The sequence below is a fragment of the Leucopleurus acutus genome (assembly GCF_964270905.1).
Source record: "Leucopleurus acutus genome assembly, chromosome: 4".
In the NCBI taxonomy this organism is placed as follows: domain Eukaryota; kingdom Metazoa; phylum Chordata; class Mammalia; order Artiodactyla; family Delphinidae; genus Leucopleurus; species Leucopleurus acutus.
In genome coordinates this window covers 22,168,875-22,187,655 of record NC_139146.1, presented here as the reverse complement: position 1 = coordinate 22,187,655, position 18,781 = coordinate 22,168,875, and the positions used below count along the sequence as shown (strand labels likewise).

Sequence of the window (18,781 nt, the reverse complement as noted above, 5' to 3'; positions counted from 1 at the left end):
GTTAATTACAGATGTCCAGATGGACAAGTGTAAAAGTTAGTTGACTGGATCGAGTTCACAGAACAAATTAATAAAGGTAGAACAGATGAAGAACTAAGGTCTAATAATTTTCTTCTAGGACTATAATAAAATTTATTTTCTCTCAGAACACAGAGCAACCCACCCAAATAACATCAAGGAAAAATCTAAAATATGCTTTTCATTCTTTAGACTTTCCCTTTGATTCGAAGAAAATGTTGCTTTAGTTATTTCTAGTTTTACTTTCTTCAGTTATTAAAATATCTAATATGTACCAGAATTTCTGCTTTTAGACTCTTTTCTCCACTTAATACTGATACATCTAAGAGTAGACAAAGAATTAGATGGCTGTTTAAATATACTAGCAGTGCTATTGCTATGTTCCATTTTTATTTTTAAAATAGTCATTTTTATAGTCACTTATTCCATCTCTAATGGAATACCTAGCATTCACCGCTAGGTATTTACCCATCTCTAGGTGTTTTACATGCTTTTCTATATTCACAAAAACATATATGGGATATATTATCATCATGACTCTACAGAAAAGGAAAATGACTCAAAAAAGTTATGTAATATGTGAAGTTACTATCTCAGTGCCTGATGTGTAACAATTTCTCAATAAATATTAGCTAAAATTATCATTATTTTCCCCACGTTCATACAAGCTACTAAATGGGGGAATCTGAGTTCAAACTCAAGTAAAACAGAGCACTTTTGCTACTATGCACACACTGCCTCAATTTTCAGACTCAATTTCATGAGCAAAAAGCTATTTTCATACTGTTTATTTGAACAGCTAGAGCAAATACTGTGTACATTTTATTTGTCTGTCAATATCTCTAACATTAATTTATGTACTTGTGCACCTGTGTGTCTTCATTCTGTTTTGGTTTTGTTTTTAGCTTTTCATATTGTATACAGTCATGTTTTTAAGGGCATCTTTAGACCAAGAAGGATGCTTATTTTCCCCGGAGATGCGAGGAAGGTGTTAATAGAGAGGCATATAAACGTGAAATAAAACAGCCCTGTGCTAGGGAAGAGCAGGGAACTTCCCTAAAAGCCGAGGCTCTTAGCACAGCCTTATACAGCAGGTTGGGTGACACCTCTTTCTAAAATTAGGAATTGCCTGGACTCTGCAAGGTGGGACATTTAGATTCTGTTTTATTTCTAACTGACGTTTTGGAGAGTGCATTCAGTATTTCTTTTCGGAAAGCTCCAAGGATTGTTTCTCTATTCATGAGTTATTCTGAAGAAAATGTGTAAGAATTTGGACTTCTGCTTGTAGATAATAAATGACCATAGCTTTCATTTGGGGAGAGGGAAGGAATTCAATTTATAGTAAAATGAAGAGTTCCAGATCCAGACCTCCCAGCCCCTTTCCCTGCAAGCACAGATGTTAGAGCTACAGCAGCCTCCCGTTTGGCTCTGTCCAAGCACCCTTCAGACTTCCCTGCAAAGGTCAATGACTGAGGAGCTTCAAAAGGCAATGTGCACTTCTTTCTTACTCTCCTTTCTCTTCTCTTTTTAATTCTTCCTCCTAAAGTCTAGTAACTTTGGTCTTAAAGGTCTCCATAGTTTGACAGAAGGCTCAACTTTGATTAAAATTTCTCTCAACTGGTTAAAAGTGATTAAAGGTCACTCAACTGGTGTGGATGATGAGCAGCAGGTCTTGCAGTTCCCTTCCTTGATTGAAAAAAAAAAAAAAAGAATAAGGTGGTCACACCAAAACACCAAAAGGAGTCACTGAATTAGGCCAGAACCAAGCTTTGGAAATGCATTCTAATTCCTGGAACCAGTGATCTTACTTGCATAATTTTATGTTTACACACGAGGTAGCTGATTTGGAAAGACATCTTAGCTTGGTCTAGGCTGAGTCTCAAGCTGTGTTAGCCTGGTGCTCTTGCCAGAAGACTCTGATTACATTTGAAAGCATCAGGCCCTGGGTCATGATTATGCCTGTGAGACCCTGTGCCCAACCTGGGGAGGAGATTGTCGGCTTCTTGGGGAGTGAATAGCATGTGCAGAGCTTTTTGGAGTGCAATGGGGAATAGCTAAGGCTTTGGCAAGCTTCAGACCAACAGCCAGGGCCTCACACTGTGACTCAAATTGGCCTATTACTCTAAACTGGTTTGTGCCATTCATTCTCTCATTGTTTTATGTATGATCATACCTCCCTAGTAAGCCTGAAAGCATCTGAAGACAGAGCGCATGCTATTTTTGATTTCCCAAAAGAATCTGCCAGAGTCATGGGCTCACCTTATTGACTGACTGACAGCCCCTTGGTAGCAGTGACTTCAGCTGCAAATAAAGAAAAATAGGTTATGTTCCAAGTAATAAAGGAGTGTGTCATGTAGTCATGCCTCTGTGGTGTTACACTGATCACTAAGATAGAAATACCCCATGAGGCAGAAGTATGTCAAATACACTCAGTATTCAGGAATCTTGTGGCAGAGACAGAAGAAACAAGTGGTTGGATTAAGGGTCAGAGACTTGGTGGGGGAGGCCCAACTTGTGTTTAGGCAGGGACCTGGGCACAAGCTCTCCAGAGAGTGTGTGGTCAATACAGGCAGTCTCTGAGAGCAAGCCTAGAGGGCTGGAGGCCACAAAGTCCTCTTTCCATCAGTAGACAGACCCACAGTCATTCGTTCATATATTTAATTCTGATCTTAAATATGGTATGGCAGGTGCCATGCTCAATGCTGTGAATATACAGATGTATATGCATGGTCTCTGCTTCCAGTGGTGGGACAAACCTGTAAACAGATAAATTACGATATCAAGCTTAGAACTGTATGGCAGCATGATCTAATGAAAAGGGGTTTTGCAAAAGAGGGAAGCCGACCTACCTTTGGATACAGGCTTTGCCACCTGTTATGGATTGTGTGACTTGGATTTTTTGAGCCTGTTTCTTCATCTGTAAATCTGGAAAACAATACTATCTCCTAGACTTCTTGAAAGAATGAAAGGAGAAGCATATATAATAACAGCTGCCACAGTACCTAGGATAGACCCTCAGAAAATGTTTGATCCCTTGCTCTGTGATAGTAGAATGTACAATATTGTGGAGGCTTAGAGGCAAGAACCAATAGCTGCCTGAGAAAGGGAGGGGAGACTCTACCTAGGAATTAACGTTCTTCTTGATCTTGAAGAATAAGTAAGTGCCTTGTTCAATCACTTATTTACCACATATTTGCAGAGCATGATTATGTGCCAAGTATGGTGCCAGACACTGGGGGCACAATGAAGAACAAAACAGATGTGATCCTAGACCTCATAGAGTTTATTTGCCAGAGGGAGAGACAGGCCAAAACCAAACAAATGGACACACTAAGTATGAGCAGGGTAGCTGAGATAGGGAATTGTGACTCTCAAATGTATTCAGAGTCTTCTGGCAAGAGCACCAGGCTAACACAGCCTGGACTCAGCCCGGACCAGGCTAAGACGTCTTTGCAAATCAGCTACCTTGTGTATAAGCATAAAATTAGGCAGGTAAGATCACTGGTTCCATGGCTTCAAATTCTGTTCCCAAAGCCCAGTTCTGACCTAAATCAGTGACTCCTTTTGGTGTGACCACCTTACTCATTTTTTTTTTTAATTAAGAAAGGGAACTGCAAGAGCTGCTGCTCATCATCTACAGCAGGTGAGTGATGTTCTAGAGAAGTTTTAATCAAAGTTGAGCCTTTTGTCAAAGTTTGGAGACCCTTAAGACTGAAGTGACTGGACTTTGGGAGAGAGAATAAAAAAGAGAAGAGAGAGGAGTGAGAATGAAGAGTGAGAAAGAGACAGATACATGTTGCCACTGAGGCTCCTCAGTCATTGACCTTTGCAGAGAAGTCTGAAGGGTGCTTGGGCAGAGCCAAATGGGAGGCTCCTATAGCTCGAAGATCTGTGCTTGCAGGGAAAGGGGCTGGCAGGATGTCGGTCCTGATATTAGCCAACAACAAAGGATGAGAAGGAGCAAGCCATACAAAGAGTGAAGGGAAGAACATTCTAGGCAGAAATGGCATGTACATTTGTGCTGAAGCAGGGACGGGCTTGGCTGAGCAAGGAAAGAATAGAATAAAAAAGGGAGAAGATAGCATTTAATGAAGTTCAACAAAAAAGAATTCAGGGGAGTTCACTCCAGAGTGGGTAGTGTGTGTGAAGGTGTAGAGTCTCACAAGAGTCTGGTGTGTTCTAAGAATTGGGAGAACTTCAGTGTGACCACACTCTAGACTGGAGGAAGGAGTGGGGTGAGGGAGAAGCATGGCAGGAGATGGTGCCAGGGGATGGGGGTCAGACTGAGGGGGTCTTGCTTGTATGATAAGTGAAGACGTTTAGATTGGACTTGCTATTAGCTCTTAGGTTTGGAACTCCGGCCTGGCTCAGCAGCCCCTGCCCAAACTCCCAAGCCTGTCTCTAAGCCCTCCCACTTACAGTGCTTTCTTAACCGCCCTCCAGTTTTTGGATCCTGACTCCTCTGCATGGTTTCAGCTTCTCTTTCTACTCAGATCTGAGGCATCTTCTGTTGTTATCTAGAGGCTCTACTCTGGCTCTGACCATAGAGAAAGCATCCTCCACTCTGAACCCTGGGCAAGTGGTCAGGCAAAGCTAGGCTTACTTTCTTAAGATAACTACTAAAACCAAGCAGAGTAGATTTGAGAATTAATGGGAAGCCAGCGTTAGTCCTTGAATAGTAAAGCGACATGAGAGAAATATTTATTAATCCATTTGACACTGGTTTGCAGAATTAATTAAAAAAGGAAGAGACTGAAGGCAGGAAGCCAAATGTGTAGTGTGTGGGGATGGGACGGGGTAGGAGTATGGGTGTGGGTGTGTGTGTTCTTTTTAAAAGGAAAAAGTCCTTTACAGGGTAGAAATGAAATAGTAAACACAACAGAGTATGTAGGGTTGGCCACTGTAGAGAAACATAATTTTAGTGGATGAAATTTATCTGGAAACTTTTTGCTTCACACAGATTTACCTCACTTTATGAGGCCTGTTTGATTTCACTTGGTTTAAAATTCAGAGGAAAAACGTAGTCCATTTGATCAGATTGTCAAGTGAAGCTTGTTAACATGTCTGCGTGAATTTCTGACATCTTCGAACAACTCACCACTCAGCTCTTGGATCCATCCACTTGCTGAATACTTGTATGTAAGCCAGCAAGCTCCCTCCCCCCCTCCATTTACTCTTCAAACACAGTTCTCTCAGCAGACACATCTCTTGGCCAACAGACTCCCATGACAAAGGCTTCCTCCTATACCCAAACAGCAGCTTCGTCAGGTGTCTCTAGGTGTCTGTTGAGAACTTATTTAACTGCTTCTAGGGGGTCTTTTCTTCTTCCCCACATTTTTCCTCCATATATATATATATATGGTTTTTGCATTTGAAATATTATTCTGAATTTTCTAAATTGTAAAGGATTCTCAAATGAATGTTCACTTGTATTCGATGGGCTGAAAATCTATTCCATCAGCAAGTTTGATTCCTGGACTATAGTGATGGAGGCATGGAGTGAGTTCATGCTTTACCTAGTCTTACCCAGCAAGTTGGGAGACACATGGTCTAAAGCCTGACTGGCTGATCTCCAGTCCCACGTATTGTCCCTGAGCTAATTAATGTTCCCTTTTATTGCTGTTGAACATTTGGTTCTTCTAGGAGGCCTCTGGGTCAGTCACTGTCACCATATTAGGCAACCTTCTGACAAACTCTTTTATACCTACAAAGAATCTAAGTATGGCCTCCTCAGACCACTGGGCCCTGATGGTGATGTTTGAACTGCTCAGGGGATGAAGCAGATGGCCAAAAATATACCAATTTTAGCAGAAAACACTTACATCAGCGACAGCTGGAGCGCCACGAAATCTATAAACGCACTTGTTACTCATCTGCTGTGCCTGTTGGGCAAGCCAGGTATGTGGCCCACTTGAACATCTTGTAGTGGAGAGGTTTCCTAGTCGGGCCTCTGGACGGAACCTGAGATGAGAAGAATCACATGAGCTCGGCCTTCAGAGCATTAAACTGTGTTATTGGCTTAGCCCTGGTTTGAAAGAGGAGACCCATCACCTAAATGGAATGTAGAGAGTTGAGGGATTGGAGAGTTGAGCCAATCCATGGGATTGGTTGGATCAATATGAGCACTGTTGATTCAAAATGTGAACTGGGGGATCATGAGAGTTGGGTGCTAATTGGCTGCTAAATTTTCTTTAAAACTCTTCAAGAGGTTCTGTGCCCAGCAGCTCATCAGCTAGAAAAAAAATCAGTGTTTTGTAAGAGGCAAAGCTAATTACAGTGCTAACTAAGAGCACATGACTGTAGGCTTGGCAGGAAATAGCATGTAATTAACATGAATGTGTTGGAAATCTAAAGTTAAAAATGCCAGAGATTATCGAGCAAGATGTCCTTTGTTTATGGTTTTGGCTATTTAATTTAGTTAATTTTGTCTTTTGTTTTCTTATCCAAATGCCTGCCCATACAAGAATGAGATTATCTGGATGGGAGATGTGATAAACCTAAACCCTATGATTAAATTGTCTGGGGTTTTAACCAAACCACCATAGATCCCTATATGCTAAATAATTTATATTGACTATTTTTATCACTAACTAATAAAAGTGCACACAAACAAAGGTGTTCTCATGATGTATTCAGTCTGTTCTTCTAGGTTTCTTGAGGGTTAAGAGCAAGATTTTTACTTCCAATGCAATTCTTCATAGGATCTAATTGCCATGAACACTCAGCAGTGCTGTCTCATGATGTAAATGCCCATGATTGTCTTAGCTTATTGTTGCAGGATGATCCCAGCCTTTAGCTCTCATCTGTGCAGTTCTTTAAATACATGTCTTTGTAATGAATCAAAGTCATTTTTTTTTTCAACAGACAGAACTCACACCAGATCCCATGTTAGGTGTCTGAAGGGAAATGTATATCCCAACTTGGAGCTCTACATTAAGCTCCAAGCCCAATGTATGTAATAATAAGAGCAGCTACTATTTACTATTTGTTGTATACCTATTGCTGTGATGAACATTTTATATATATTATGTCAGTAATTCCTCTCAGCACGGGATACGCATATCATTCCCATTTTACAGATGAGAAAACCCATGATTAATATACTTGCTCAAAGTCATACAATTAGTGAAGGAGGAGTTATTTGGACCCAGACTTGTCTGATTCCATAGGCCCTGCTTTGAGAGTGGCTGTGCAATGTGTTATTGTAATCTTTGCCCCTGGAGCCACACTGCCTGGGTTTAAATCTTTGCTCGTCACTTGATATCTGATAACAATGAGGCCTGGGCCAAGTGACTCTCTGTACCCCAGTTTTCTCATTTGGGGGACAGTGGTAGTACCCATATTGTAGTGCTGTTCTGAAGATTAAATGTGTTTTTTTTTTAATTTATTTTTGGCTGTGTTGGGTCTTCATTGCTGTGTGCGGGATTTCTCTAGTTTGTTGCGTAGAGAGGGGGATACTCTTTGTTGCAGTGCACAGGCTTCTCATTGTGGTGGCTTCTGTTGTTGCGGAGCATGGGCTCTAGGCACACAGGCTTCAGTAGTTGTGATACACGGGCTTAGCTGCTCCACGGCATGTGGAATCTTCCCGGCCAGGGCTCAAACCTGTGTCCCCTGCACCGGCAGGCGGATTCTTAACCACTGTGCCACCAGGGAAGTCCCTAAATGTGTTTGTGTACAAAAAGCTCTTAGAAGAGTGTTTAAAACATAGAAGCATTATATAGTGTAGTCTGTAGGCATTATTATACCCACTAGGCACAATGTCCTGCACACACCTCAGATTCATAAGTCCCAAACAAATTCATCATCTTATTTTCCCTAACTTGCTTCCTTGACTTGGCTGATGGCATTGTCATCCAGCAAGATTTTCCAAACTAGAAAACTTTATATTCAACTAGTGTTTCATTGTTGACATAAATCAGTCCCTAATTTCTGTCAAATTCATCTTATAAGTATATTATAAATGTATCCTGTCCTTCCTGTCACTGCCTCATCATGTATTATCTGAACCTGTGCTGTCCAATATGGTAGCCAATAGCCACGTGTGGTTATTGAACACTTGAATTGTGGCTAGTTTGAATTGAGATGCACTATAAATATAAAATACACACCAGAGTGCAAAGACTTAGGATGAAAAGAGGATGTGAACTATATCATTAATAATTTTTTATATTGATTACATGTTGAAAGGATATTTTATATATATTGGAACAAATACATATTAAAATTTATTTCACTGTATCTTTTTAACATAGGCACTAGAAAATTTAAAGTTACACATGTGGTCTACATTTGTGTTTCATATTATATTTCTATTGGCCAGCACTGGTCTGGACTTTTCCAAATGCCTTCTTACTTTATCTATCCATTATCTATCTATCTATCTATCTGTCTACCTACCTACCTATTATTAAAAGGCAATCTGAGGCATATTGAAAATTTTAAGAGCTTGTTTGAGCATTTGTAGATTCCAGTTGGGCAGTGCCAAACCAGAAGTGGTTAGAGGCACTCTTTCCAGCAGGAGCCAGGGGAAAGACAAATAGAGAAGGTGCAGAAGCAAAGTAAGGTAATTATTGATTGGCTGTAACTTAAAGCCTAACTGGCTATTTGTGACTGCTTGTCCTTAGCATTTTGATTTTGTAGCCTTGAGGCTTAGGTTTTGGTTTGCTTAGGTTGGTGACTATGGCATTAGGGCCACCTCAGTCTAATGGCCTCCTTGTTCAATTAATTTAACACTATCTATCTATTCCTCTATTTATCCATCTAATCTTGTTATTTTCTGTCTTACTCTCTTTGTTCCCTTGTCCACATGGGTACAAAAGACATATTTTTAAACACAAATCTGATCCAGTCTTTTTCGTAATAAAAAGCCTTTGCTAGCTTCTGTCATCTGCAATGGAAAGTCCATACTCCATCTGGGGAATACATGAACATTTCATCCTCTCTCTGCCTATCCAGGCTTAGATCTCGGATCTCGAGTGACTCACTCCCTTGCACTTCACGCTTTTACAGTACTGAGCTGTGTTCTGATTCCCAAGTCATTTCACACTTTTATTGCCTTTGCATATGTTTTCCCCTTTGTTTTGAATACTTTTTCCCTTTCTGATCTTTTGGGTGAAATTTTGTTTATTTTCCACAATCCAATTCGGACATCGACTCCTCTAGGGAGGCTTCCCAGCATCGTTCATCTCTTCCTCTTTTGTAATACTTCAGTTCCTTATACACACTTTCATTATTACTTTGCCACATGTATAACTTGTTTTTCTGTCTGTTACCCCTACTCATGAGTATATAGAGGACATGACTGTATCTTATTCATTTCTATACTGATACTAAAAAACAGCAATTGAATAAACAAAACAATACCTGCCTTCAAGGAGATACACTCTCTTACAATAAAGTAAATATAATACCAGGCATAAGATATGCCCTAAGAGAGAGGGATCAAAGTCTATCAGTGGGTCAGAGAAGAAATCAATGAACTCTAACTGAAATTTGAAAGAAGATATAATGAGGTAGGGAAAGTTTGACTGACAGACTGACAAAAGGTCTCCGGAAGGTGGTCTGAACTTTGTAAGTCTCACATAGTCCAGGGCCTGACCCTCAATTATCCAAAATCTAAAACAGTCTTGTCATTGTTCAAGCAGTAACCCAGTCTGGGGATACTGATTCATGCTCTTAAACACCAAGAAGATGGATGGTAAGCTAGAATTCTGATTTCTTCCTTTAGAAAGAGGTAAAAACACATTGACAAGGAGCCTGAATACTTGCATCTTCTGTTTAGTGCTGTATCTTCCCTTAAAAACCACATTATTGGGCTTCCCTGGTGGCGCAGTGGTTGAGAGTCCGCCTGCCAATGCAGGGGACACGGGTTTGTGCCCCGGTCCGGGAAGATCCCACATGCCGCGGAGCGGCTGCGCCCGTGAGCCATGGCCGCTGAGCCTGCGCGTCCGGAGCCTGTGCTCCGCAACGGGAGAGGCCACAACAGTGTGAGGCCCGCGTACCGCAAAAACAAACAAACAAAACATTATTATTTCAAGCTGGCTTTGTGTGTGGAATCAGAACAAAGAGTGTGAATTGAAAGATGCAACTGTGGGTGCCTGCTGCACTCACCTCCACAACTGCATGCACCTGGTATTGTGCAGCTCAAGCCCTTCATCTGGATACCTTCTCCTCTGGGCAGTACTTCGTTGGGCACCATTTGCCTCCTACCCTTGTCTAATTTCTATTTCTGAACAGCCCATTCAGAAAGATACGCTCTTTCTTTCCATATGCATATTCCTTCCATTAGGCTGCTCTGGTCTGTTTTCAGTCCATTTATCTAAAGTAACTTTGAAAATTCCTATTCTCATCTGTTGCTGATGATCTTAGAGTTCTCTCTCAGAGGCAGCCCCCTTTCCCTTATTCCCAGGATCTTAGATGTCCCAGATTCCTGCCACTATGCATTTCGCTTTGGGGGAGGGGGGAAAGAATTTAGGCAGAAGAGGAAAGCTTCCTGGAAGAGATAGTATTAGGATTGTGAGAGAGGGTGGGGTGGGGTGGAGGTGTTGGCATGAAGCTATAAAAGCACACGATTCTGCTTATTAGATTTTGGAGTCATCTAGGATTTGGTCAACTGCCCATGCTTGCTAAACACATTTTTCAGAAAGTATGTATCAGCTAATTGGGGGCACTTACAAGGCCCTGAACTTGGCCTTAAATATATATAGGGTTTTTTTTGTTTTTTGGGTTTTTTTTTGCGGTACGCGGGCCTCTCACTGCTGTGGCCTCTCCCGTTGCGGAGCACAGGCTCCGGACACGCAGGCCCAGCGGCCATGGCTCACGGGCCTAGCCGCTCCGCTGCATGTGGGATCTTCCCGGACCGGGGCACGAACCCGCATCCCCTGCATCGGCAGGCGGACTCTCAACCACTGCGCCACCAGGGAAGCCCATATATAGATTTTTTTTTTCCATATATAGATTTTTAATACCCACACCTCACTAGCTTAGTCATATTCTAAACTTTGCTGCCTTTGTGCTGTTCAAAAGTATGCATTTAGCAGGGTGCTCACAGATGAAGCATTCACTATTTGTATTGTTAGGACTGCTAAGTAGTGAAGGGCGTTTTAAAGGCATAACATGCCTTTTTGGTGATCCAACAAAAGAAAATTATGTTATCTTGTATATTTTATATATTATCCTATCTGTTTGGAGATGAGAAAATTATTCAAGAAAACACAGAAATTCAAATCCTTGCTTCTTAGTAGCCAGAGGACTTTAGTAAACAAAAGTTTAAGCAAACGATCAAGCTTATATGTCTATGAACTGCTATCCTGTTTTAAATATCTTAATGTTTTAGTGCCTGCTTCAAAATTTACATCTTACAGAGAAAGCAACTTGGGAATTGCAGTCAGGATCCTTAAGGTCTGCATTAGTCCCAGCTGTGCCATTGGCTGTGTAACCTTGACCAGCGATCTTAACCACTTTGGTCTCAATTATTCTCTGTGTAAAAAGCAGAGGATAGGCTGTGTTAAATTTCTTCAATCTCTCACTACTCTGGGAGTCTGTGAAGTATTATTCCAATAAATGGGTAAAATCCTGAGATTTTAACTTTTTGTTTCCTCCCTTCCTCCCTCTCTCCTTCCTTCATTTCTTTCCTTCTAACTTGTAGCAGAGTGTGAGGAGGACAGATTCTGGCTGAATGATAAGTTCAGTGAGATGCTGGCCACTTCCTGACACTGTGATCCTGGGCAAGCCACTTACTCTCTCAGACACTTAGTTTCTTCTGCAAAATAGACTTAATAGTCCTTGCCTCTCGGGGTTGTTGTGAGGGTTAGAAATAGTGTATGTATGGCAAATGGTTTAGCTGTGGTTATTGTTCTTACTAATTTACATGTCCGGATAGTAAGGAGATTAAACAAGTTTCCTGTTTGGGGGAAGACACAATTTAGAAGTGGAGATAATGTGTTTTCTAATAATTAAAATAAAAGTTAAATAGTGCCAGAAGATAAATTCAAAGTCTTTTTTTTTGGCGGTACGCTGGCCTCTCACTGTTGTGGCCTCTCCTGTTGCGGAGCACAGGCTCCGGACGTGCAGGCTCAGCGGCCATGGCTCACGGGCCCAGCTGCTCCGTGGCGTGTGGGATCTTCCCGGACGGGGGCACGAACCCGTGTCCCCTGCATCGGCAGGCGGACTCTCAACCACTGCGCCACCAGGGAAGCCCCCAAAGTCATTTTTACTGAGTTCATAGACTGCAGATACTCCTGCCTGGAAGGTAAAGTGGGGTGATCAGGGGGAGGGCTCCATGAAGGAAGAGCAGCCATTTGGTCTGGGTTCTGAAGGAAAAATCAGATTTGAAAACAAGATGGACATTCTGGGAAACACAAGGTAGATTCTAAACACAGAGAAGAATTTCCTTCTAATCTACTACTATCTTCAAGCTTTTGCACTGTTGCCTGGTAGTTTTAAAAGGTTTTGAAGTGGAGATATTAAATTCCACCATGTTCTGGCCTTAGAAGTTATTTTTCCTTCGAAGGATCTGGCAAGGGAAAAGTTAAAGAGCTTCGGAGAATGGCCTATTAACAGAAAGGAGCTCCAGAATCTGGGTCCACCTGGAGGAAAAGCCAGTCTCCTTTAATAAGCAAATGGGAGAGCACAGCCACAATGTGACGAGAGCCATCCATTATCACTCCATCAATCTTTCCTTCCAGGTAGCAAGGTTTAGTGACTTAATGAAGTGATAAGGAGCAAGAAACTGACACATACAGAGGCTAAGTCTAGAAGTAGGGGATGTCAGAGGTCATTCTCATTTTAATCTTTCTTTGCTTTTAATGTCAAAGACCTTGCTCAAAGGTGAGAACCCCAGAGTTAGGATTAATACCAAGTTATCTCCACTCTCCTTTTGGTATGTCTGAGAAAAGGAAGACGTCTTGATGACTGTCATATAAAATAGGAGACTGCAGAAGACACACACACACACACACACACACACACACACACACACACACACGTAATGAAACCCCCAGGGATGGCCAACCTTAATAAAATAGCACGAGCTCATAGCTGCTCACATTACACAAGGTTCCCTTCTCGGCCCTGCAGTGTGGTGCTGAAATGCTGTTTAAAAATTTTTGCTGCTGCCTTCATACCATGGCCATATTTTGAAGCCTATGACTTCATCACTGTCTGAGTTGCCAGGGCTAGATGCCAGGAGAAAGGGGAAGGGAGGAGGAAAGGAGGGAGAGGAAGCAAAAGTTCAGCAAGTTGAACTTATTAAAACATTTAATTCCGCCTTTAGAATTCAATTATATCATTTGCACAGAGGGTCTGTGTCTTGTTCTTTTTCCCTTCTCCCCTCCCTCCCTCCCTTCCTTCTCTCTCAATGTTGCTGAGACATAAATCTAGAAAATCTCTAAGCACCAAAACTCTGAAGTCATTCACTGGGGCACAAGTCTCTTAGGTCTAAGGTCTGAAATGAGTGGAATGAAGTGGAATTTTCTTGAGCTCTCCATTGTAGAATATTTTTCCACATTGGTTTTCTTTCTACCCTCACACTTTCCTCTCAAGAGGTCAAAGGTCACTCCCATTTCATAACCACCATTTTTTCTCCTTGACTTTGTGCCCTATAGGGGGTGTCATTAATGTGTATCTAATGTGATGCATGTCCCTTGAAATTGTGCACCATCCTGCCCCTTCCATGTACAGCTAAAGGAAGAATGGATCAATTGACAGGAAAAAAAAAGAAAAAGAAAATCCACTTCACCTCAAAATCTTAGAACACAGTCTTTTATAGATAAAACACAAGCACATTTATATATACTCATGTTTTGATACTGGTTGGTAGATTAAGGACAGATACCGAAATAAAAACAGCTCTTTAGTATTTTCCTTAGCTAGATACTCATTTTTCACTGAAGAATTAGGCAAGTGGCTAATCTTTCATGTCCATAAATCCCACGGATTATTTAATATTCTACAGTGGAATTTTAAGTAAATCAAGACAACTTTTATTTACACAAAGTTTAGATTCACAGGTTACTTGAATCCAGTATATCTTAGAACCAGAATATTAAAAATACAAAAATTTGGAAAAAAGCCATGATGCCTTTTTAAATTTAGTTTTTAATCTTTATCAAAGTTACATGCACCTAGTTTAAAGAGTCAAATATCTCTAAAGGATGTGATGAAAAACCATCAAGTCTAGATTTCCCAAAGGCAACATTTTTACCTTTGGTTGTTTTCCTTCTTATTTATAAAATACACACTTATTGTGCTGTTTCTTTATTTTTTTAGTTGTAAACATTATCCTTTTGCTCACCACTATAGAAAATGAAGATCATAGCTCTGTTATCCCTACCTACTCCCTGCCTCAAGCTCACATAATTCCCTTTGCCCCTGCTCCATCCTCCCGATATAACTGTATCATATTTTGATTGAATCAATATCCAGTGCTTATATTATGAAGTTAAGCCATATAGTATGCTATGAGTACTTTTTCCTTTCTTTCACAAATTTTTTCTCCTTAGAATTAACAGCCGTCATTTCTTTTCAGTTTTCTAAGTATTTATCATTAATTCACCCCCAAACTCTCTGCATCTAACTAATCCTCCTGATATTTTCAAACGTATTAGGAACTCTATTAATATTGTCTGTTTTGGAGACATCCTTCCTACAGTCTTCTGATCTGTTCTAATTTGGAATGGTAGCTCTCTTTGCCAGGTATACACCTAATTCCTGGAATCTCCCTTAATCATACTGGAGATTCCCTTTCCTTTCTCTTGAGTCAATTCCCTATTTCCTAGACCCCATGTCTCCCTTTTTCTTCTTTTTCTTCCTCATTTTCATGGCATTCTTCTTCCAATTGCTTCCTAAGAAAGGGTGATGAGAGCTAAGTTTTTTGAGATCTAGTATTTTTGATATTATCTTCATTCTATCCTCAAACTTGATTGATAATTTATCTAGGTATAACATCTAGGCTGGAAATATTTTTCTCAGAATTGTGAAGGTATTAGTCTGTATTTTAGTTTCCAGTGTTGTTGTGAAGTCCAAAGCAATTCTGATTTTTTTGATCCCTTGTATGTAACTTTTTCTCTTGGAAACATAAGATTTTCTTGTGAAATTTCAAATGATGTGCCTTGGTTTGGGCATATTTTCATCTGTTGCATGGGTCCTTTCAGTCTAGAAAACTTGTACTTCAATAATGGGAAATTTTCTTGAATTACTTATTTGATGATTTCTTTCATTCTTGTTTTCTCATTCTGAAATTTCTATTATTTATACATTGGACTATTAGTATCCATTGTGTAACTTAGCTTTTTTCTTCTATTTTCATCTCTTCATCTTGCTATTTAAACCTGCTAGGTTCTAGGACCCTCTAGAAAATTTCTTCAACATTATCTTACAAATTCTCTACTAAACTATTCATTTCTGCTGAGATATTTTTAATTGCCAAGAGTCTTTCTCATTCTTTTCTGTACCATCTTGTTTCTGTTTCATGAATTTCATATCACTCTGGAGATATTAGTGATAAGTTTTTTGATGTTTTCCTCTCCCAGCATAATTTCCATGTTTGCTTTTTGCTTGTTTTGGTCTCTTTTATAATAGAGGCTTTCCCTTAGATTAGAAGACCAATTTCTTGCTACCTGCTTACTGTAGGTGAGCAGGTGGGGCCGTTTCTTGGTGAAGCTCTAATATCTAATTAACAGGCTAATCAGAATCTCCTAATCTCCTTCTAGAAGGGTATAAAGTCCAACTGCCAGAGTTCTGGGAGCCTGGATGGGAGCGTGGCTGGGGGCGGGGTTTGTCTTAAGATCTAGAAGTTAGGAACTTCCCTGGTGGCGCAGTGGTAAAGAATCTGCGCGCCAATGCAGGGAACACGGGTTGAGCCCTGGTCCAGGAAGATCCCACATGCCGTGGAGCAACTAAGCCCGTGCACCACAACTACTGAGCCTGTGCTCTAGAGCCCACGAGCCTAAACTACTGAGCCCTTGTGCCGCAACTACTGAAGCCTGTGCGCCTAGAGCCCGTGCTCCACAATAGGAGAAGTCACCGCGATGAGAAGCCTGCGCACTGCAATGAAGAGTAGCCCCCGCTCGCCGCAACTAGAGAAAGCCCGCACACAGCAATGAAGACCCAGCGCAGCCAAAAAAAAAAAAAAGAAGATCTAGAAGTTAATCTTTCACGTAAGCCTCTATTTTCCCTATGGTACACCCACCCTCAGCTGTGCCTGCTGTCCTGCAGGGTGAATAAAGGACATTTGCTTGACTTGGGGAATAGGAAAATGGTATTGGGAGGTTCTCATGTCTTTTTTTTAAACTAGCCTTGCTGTTTTCATCCCTACCCTCATCCTTACTTCAAGAGGGAACTGTTTCCACAAATTCCTGAGTCTTTAGGGAATACTACAGAGCAAATTATGTTGCTTCTTGGCTTTCTCCATTTCTGACTTAGGAGTCAGTGTTCCCAGGTCTGCCAGTTTCTAGATCTATTAAAAATTACTTTTCTTTATAACCAAGGCAAGTTTTAAAATGGAAAATAAATATCTACCTTTGGAAAACAATATGTGCAGATAACATTGCTGAGAATAACCAAATAATTGTTTTGAAATAACATTAACACCAAGCTAGTCTAGGAACACATATCCAGTTGGAGCATTCAGCAAATATAACTATTATGTTCTACAAAGAGAATAAATTGTTTGATAGCAAAAAAAAAAAAAAAAAAAAAAAAAATGCATTGGCCCACTGTCTATCTATAGAGGGAATCTGGGTTGACTGAGCTTTTAGCCAGAGTCTCTGGGGCACCAGAAAGGCAAAGAGGTCGTCTTCCTTAGCAAGAAGAAGATCTGAGCTGAGGGGAAGGGGAAGCAGCAACCTACTCAGGCCACACTCACCCTGACACTATCAGCAGTAAACAACACAAAACTTAAAGTTAAGGGCTTCCCTCGTGGCGCAGTGTTTGGGAGTCCGCCTGTCAATGCAGGGGACACAGATTTGAGCCCTGGTCTGGGAAGATCCCACATGCCATGGAGCAACTAAGCCCGAGCACCACAACTACTGAGTCTGCGCTCTTGAGCCCACGAGCCACAACTACTGAAGCCCGCGCGCCTAGAGCCCGTGCTCCGCAACAAGAGAAGCCACCGCAATGAGAAGCCCGCACACAACAACGAACAGTAGCCCCCGCTCTCTGTAACTGGAGAAAGCCCGCGCGCAGCAACAAAGACCCAATGCAGCCAAAAGAAATTAATTAATTAAAAAACAAAAAACAACTTTTTTTTTTTAAAAAAAACAACTTCTTAAAGTTAAGACTGAACATGAAGGTGTGAAAGTTGATGTCCTAACCATTGCCTTTTTTTATACTTTACAATATATGAAGACAAAAGATTCTGATGAAGAAGTTGTTCAAGATGGAATCAGAATGTTCATCGAAAAGGTAGCACAATGAATACTCTTAGGAGCAGAAGTGGACTACATAGGTCTTTTACTAGAATACAAATTATCCAGTAAATTTGTGTGCAATGACCCAAATATCACAGAAATTTCTGGCTGTGAAGAAAGTTTTAATATCTGAAATTCCAGGACTATTTCTTTGGCTGTAAGCTCTAGGAATGCTCATGGAAGCCTTAGGATATACTTAGAGAAATCATATGACTGCCCAGTTCTTAGGCAGTTTTACAAGGAAAATAAAGGAATGTGTTTTGGGAAAAAACATGACCACCTCACAATCTGACATACTTATTCTATCAAAAAATGTCAATATCAAAGGAGAAACTAATAAATCAAAGACCTACTGAACATCACTAATATCTGTATATAAAACAATAAATTGAATTTTAGGTAATCCCCCCAAAACAAGATTGTTGTTTATTTTTTAATTTTCTTTATAATACTTGTAATATTTTATTTTGTAACAGATACATCTGCTCCATTATGTTAATAGCTTTTCCATTTAGCTATGAGAGCTAGGGTAATCTGCTGTAGCCAGCGTATTACAACACACAGACACTGTTTCCCTAATTACCGTTTGTCTTTCAATCTACATTTATTATCTACCAGGCTTTCCTTTACTGTATGCTTATAACAATTTTTGTGGCCACCTACATTAGTTCATATTTCTTCTGGTCCCCTTGATATCTTGCCTTGTTGCTTCACCATTTTAATGTTTTTTAATTGCGTTTGTGGGCTTCTAAGGCTAATAGATATCACATTAGGAAGTGCATTTGGCTTTTTGTACCAGGTAGAAAGATGTCATGTCTACTGTCAAGAGGCTCATAGACATTTCTCTTCACACACACACACACACACACACACACACACACAGACACACACACAAAAAAAGAGATAAGGAGGACCCAGAAAATTCCTAATACAAACCAAAAACCCAAAGGTATATGAGAAGGCACACGCTTATTTTATTGGGTTGGCCAAAAGGTTCGTTCAGTTCTTTCCATAAGATGGCTCTACTAGTGCTTAGTTGTCTTAATTTATTCAAAACAATTTTGTTAGACTGTATTGTGACAGCTGTCATATCAGTGTGCATTTAAAAAAAAACGTCAAAATTGGCGAATTTCTGTGTAGCCATTTTAATATTGAAGATGGAAGAAAAAAAGCAACATTTTCGGCATATTATGCTTTATTATATCAAGAAAGGTAAAAACACAACAAAAGACTTGTGCAGTGTACGGAGAAGGTGCTGAGACTGATCGAATGTGTCAAAAGTAGTTTGCGAAGTTTCACGCTGGAGATTTCTCACTGGACGATGCTCCACGGTCAGGTAGACCAGTTGAAGTCGA

The 18,781-nt window shown here is 40.6% G+C and overlaps 1 protein-coding gene and 1 long non-coding RNA gene across 4 annotated transcripts in view; one reads left to right on the top strand and one right to left on the bottom strand.

Moving 5' to 3' along the window:
• SYNPO2 (synaptopodin 2) overlaps positions 1 to 18,781 on the top strand; it is a 169,633-nt gene that overhangs the window by 93,093 nt on the left and 57,759 nt on the right. The window lies entirely within an intron of this gene.
• Positions 5,858 to 18,781, bottom strand: part of LOC309961333 — a 187,061-nt gene continuing 174,137 nt past the window's right edge. Inside the window, exon 4 of the long non-coding RNA XR_014326178.1 lies at positions 5,858 to 5,979. This is a non-coding gene — a long non-coding RNA (uncharacterized lncRNA). The remainder of the gene's footprint in view (positions 5,980 to 18,781) is intronic.